Source organism: Stigmatopora argus, chromosome 9 (genome assembly GCF_051989625.1).
Source record: "Stigmatopora argus isolate UIUO_Sarg chromosome 9, RoL_Sarg_1.0, whole genome shotgun sequence".
NCBI classification, from domain to species: Eukaryota; Metazoa; Chordata; class Actinopteri; order Syngnathiformes; family Syngnathidae; genus Stigmatopora; species Stigmatopora argus.
In genome coordinates, this window is record NC_135395.1 from 16321022 (window position 1) to 16325950 (window position 4929).

A 4929-nucleotide genomic window follows, 5' to 3' on the forward strand; every position below is an offset into this window, starting at 1 on the left:
TTTTTGTCATGAGAAAATTTGTCTAGAGACCAACAGTTGAAATGGGGAAAATAAGACACATTTAATTCCAATGAATGTATTTAAAATGAATAATGAATGATTCAACGTGTACGTCCATCTCTAATGTAAATAAATGACCTTATTGATTATATTTATAATATGTTTGTGATATATCATTTTATAATGACATTAAAAGAAAAAAAATGACAAAAACGAGTATCTACTTCAAGAAAAGAGCTGAACACATTAAACATAATGTTTTGCAACCGATAACTGCAATTTTTTTCTTGTTAATTACTTAATAACTTCACAACAAAGATATTAAAAGTGACTGTATGAGCAAACAACTGTTATCATTGGACAGTCAAATCACCTCCTTTCCCATGCAGATTATTTTACATTTTTCACCCAAGATTTGAGAGCAATGGCAAAGATTCAGAGCCACTTTGGGACAATTCAATGATCTTTTTTGGCAGCGTTTGGGAAATGACAGCCTGCATATTTTTTGTGTGCCAGAATCTATGAGCACTGACCTCAGCCACATTAAAAACCTTTGGGATGAGCTTTAAAACTCTCCACACTCTTCCTGGAAGTGTGGCTTTTATAACTTCAGACGAAACAGTCTCATGTTACATTGTTCCTGATGTAAACGCCAATACTTTTGTCCATAGTGTATTTCAATTGCGGCAACGCAGTCATCACTGTCAAAACAAATTTAACACATCACCACAAAATGTTTAGTTTGGGTGACGGTTCTTCATTATCAAAGCCCAAAGCCTCCATTCTAGTCTTTGTTCAGCTTTTAACAGTCTGGAGGTGTTTCAACTGAACAAACAGTCAAAACCACAATAGCTCACGTTACAATGCTTCCACAGGGATGGGATGTTAAGTATAACTTTTCTTTTGAAGGTGAGTTAAACTCTTGTCCTGGTAAACTTGATTTTTTTAATTTTTTTGCACATTAATTGAAAGGTTAACCGCTAAAATGTCTTTTCCTGTGTCTGTATTCTCACCCTCTTGCTACTATCACAATGAAATTTCCCGAATACGGGATGAATAACGTTATCTAATCTAATCTAATGAGAGACTTGAACAAAATATTTAATCTAATCGCAATTATCAATTGTGATTCCACTCCTGCTGTCCTTCACGCTTATATTCATACCTGTCAACCTCTGCCGATAACTGCCCTTATAAATGATTATTGATTCCCCTTACAAACCCCCAAAAAACCTTACAAACACCGTACGAGTCGTACGGTGTTTGTAAGGTTTTTTGGGGGTTTGTAAGGGGAATCAATAATCATTTATAAGGGCAGTTATCGGCAGAGGTTGACAGGTATGTTATATTTCTTTTCATTAAATGAGCTAAGAATGCTCCAAACATTGGCTTCAGAATAAATCAGTCAAGTATGGCAGCCATAAATAGGCATAAATGTCCAATCAATTTAAACAGGGCAACGAATTACCATTTTGTTAGTGATAAAGTAATTTAAATTCACAGCAGAAGGATCAAAAGAGCCACGATAGGACAGCTGTCATTGTCAATAGGTCTGAAAGAGTTAAATGCATCATTTGTAAAAGGTATGTGCCATCATGTGAGTCAGTGTGGCTCAATATCACATGATGATACCACAGATATTCCATATTTTGGGCGTGCAGAATTGTTTACATGTTTAATATAGCAAGAGAATAACAACTTGTTCTGACTAGAAGCCCCATTGTTCTTCAGCATTTTCCCCAAAGCCACTTCAAAGTCCCTTACGAATCATATAGTGTAGTTCATACTGTTATAATTGGATTAGTCATAAGAGCATCGTGATTGCATAGCATCAGATGATTTTTTTTCTCTGTCTTTATGACTAGTTGGCAGAAATTATCAAAAGGTTAATTAGTGGGAATTGTTTTCCCTTCACTAATAAAGGAATCCACTTAACTAACAAGGCCAAACACATAACAAGCCCATCACTGCAAACATAATTGAAAATCTGTTTTCTCTGTCTGAGTCCTTTACTGTAAAACTTCACACCCACAGGCCCACCGTTGTGGTCCAGCTGTGCTATTATCTAATGAACTGCATTTTAGCTTTTTACATGGAAAACAGAGGCTGATTAGGAGGGGATGAGCAAACGCCGGCCACAGAGAGAACAGCAGCCTACCTAAGGCGTGGTGGTCTGGGTGTTAGATTCTGAATGCTAATGCCTGGCTAGAGAAAGGGCAAACGGGTCTATTGAGATGCAGACTTCATGTGTTTTCTTAGGGTAATATTGAGGCAATGTTGAAACAGCAAGCATTATGAGAGTGAAAGGTCAATTTGATGTTAGTCAGCAGGATTGCTCAAATGAGCTGACTATCAGGACTGCTCGCATTTTCCATCTCCCTATAAATATGTATTACCAAACTATTTCATACTTGGTCTACCCGTCTAACCATCAAACCTTGCATAAAATTAAGATAACATTATAATTCAGGGGCTTCCGTGTGTATGAGATCCCCAGTCCGGTCCAATTTTAAACTAAGCTGGACGCTTACATTCCTCTGTCAAATGGGACGCACAAGACATGTCACGTCGCTCAGAGCTCATTCATGTCTAATTACCACGGCAGTGCAGCATTTTTAGACCCTTTGTTGGCCTATTAAGAGCACCGGGCCCACGCTCTCCCAAGCACACAGCCCCAGCATCCTCCTCCTGCTCCTCGGCAACCCCTGGCTTCCCCTGCAGCCGCCACAGTCACACGGAATGAATGCAGCCGCCTCAGGAATGTGGACACAAAAGGAGGAATGTCATTTTGCTGAGTGCTACCCCCAAACCAATGAATGTGCGTGCACTCATACACACACACACACACACACACACAAGTCAGGCTTGTTTAAACGTGTTTGAAAGCAGGCATATAACTTTTAATAAGCATGCTTTCATTTAAGTAAGGGACTTTCTTCAATAAGAAATGCGTGCTGCAATTTATCCCCAAGGCCTACATATAAAACATCACTTCGGGAAGCTCTAAGCAGCTCAAGAATTTAGGAAATTTGAATTTCGATTAAAATGTTTCTCAGACCGTAGCGTGAGTTTGAAACACGTGGACTGTTTGCTTACTAAAATAACAACCTTCGGTATGGGATTTCAAGCAGGATGCAATCATAAGGGAATCAAGTGTCTCTGACTGGCTCAAAAGGTGAAAAATAAACATGTAAAACATTATCATAAGAATACTAAAAAAAAATAGGGAGTTTCATTGCTATTTCAGTATCAGTATTAAAGTAGTAAGCCACTTTATTCGACACATACTCTTTTAAGTCATTTTGACAACTTGCCTATCATGCTTCTTTCACTTGAATCAAGTATGAGGAGTTACTTTGACCAGCAAGCAACTAACATATTAAATATATACCTTACTCAGCCTGATCTGTGTTTGTATAAAGTTGGAATTTTGACTTCGTAGATACTGTAACCCTAGCTGGATTTTAAACAAACCAAGGTGTATTGAATAATAAAGGCTGAGCTGAAACAACATCTATGGACAAGAGCTGCCTCCAGAGTCATGTGATTAAAGCTCTGTCAAGAAATAAATAAATTCATACATATTTTGAACTGTTACAACACAATATGTGTTTGTTTTCAACATGAGCCTCGACAGGTCACCTGATTACGAAAAAAGGTCTTATATTTCATAGCTATTAAAATTATTAACTATTGCTAAGAGGTTTTCCCTTCTATTCATACGGTACATTCCATATTTTCTGGACTACAAGTTTTCTCATAGTTTGGCCGGGCCTGAGACTAATACTCAAGTGCGACTTATGTGGTTTTTTTTTCTTGTTGTGATTTATATTATAGGCTATAGTTATCTTTCAAACTCTGGTGTTATCTAAAGCATATTCAGCCCGTTTTCTCCATTTTACTATTTTTTCTTTAACATATGTTTGTCCTTATTTTTCTGATGAAATAAAAAAAAATGCCCCACAAAAGTGCGACTTCTACTCCAGTGCGACTTATAGTCCGAAAAATACGGTATTCATGTTTTTAAAAAAATAACAAAAACACTTTGAGGCACTTATTTAAAGGTCTCAAAATTCTCCTTAACACCTAAAACCAATAATTGAATTTTTTTATCTTGAGTGTTGGACGATTCTTTAGAATTTCAAACATAAATATTGCTATTTCTTTAAGCAAGCACATTTGATGGTCTGTTTACACACCTTATGTTTTTGTTTTCAATGAATGCAATCGACTGGCCACCGATTCAGGATGTCCCCCACCTCGTGTCTGAAAGTCAGCTCCAGCACCCCCCGCGACCCTTGTGAGGACAAATGAAAATGAATGAATGCCTAGTAATTAAAGTATGTGTCCAAGTAAAATTATGACCTAAGTGCATTTAGAAAAAGAATCTATCAGTGAAATATTTTCCATTGCCATTGACGACAATGGACGTCTAATCCACTTGAACTGCACAGTGGCGAATGAACGAATGTTCCCCATTCAAATAGATTATAGATGTCTTTCACTGTCAACGAAAACCACTGAGAACAATAAATACCCCCAAAAAATCCTGTACTTGAAAAGGGAGACTCTGAGTTAGAAAAGTCCCTGAAGAAATGATCAGAAAAGAACCACATCTGCCCTGATCTGATCCAGGAAAACCCCTGCTTTACTGTATTTCTAACGGTCATCCATCTGGAACAATAGATATGGAAATCAAAAAGGTCATATGAGGGTGTTCAGTGATGTGTGATTTAAGACTTTTGGAGTTGTAAACGGTTTCTTAGTGATAAGTGAAGTGTTTGTAATGCTGGCGACCAGGAGTCTTGATTCAAGTCCACCCAAGAAAATCCAGGCACTCCTGCTCCAAAGTCCAGCCCTGGTGTTCCTCCTCTCCACCCTCTTTGTCCCCGGAACTTCTCCACTCTCTCCCGGGTGCCTACCAGCGCC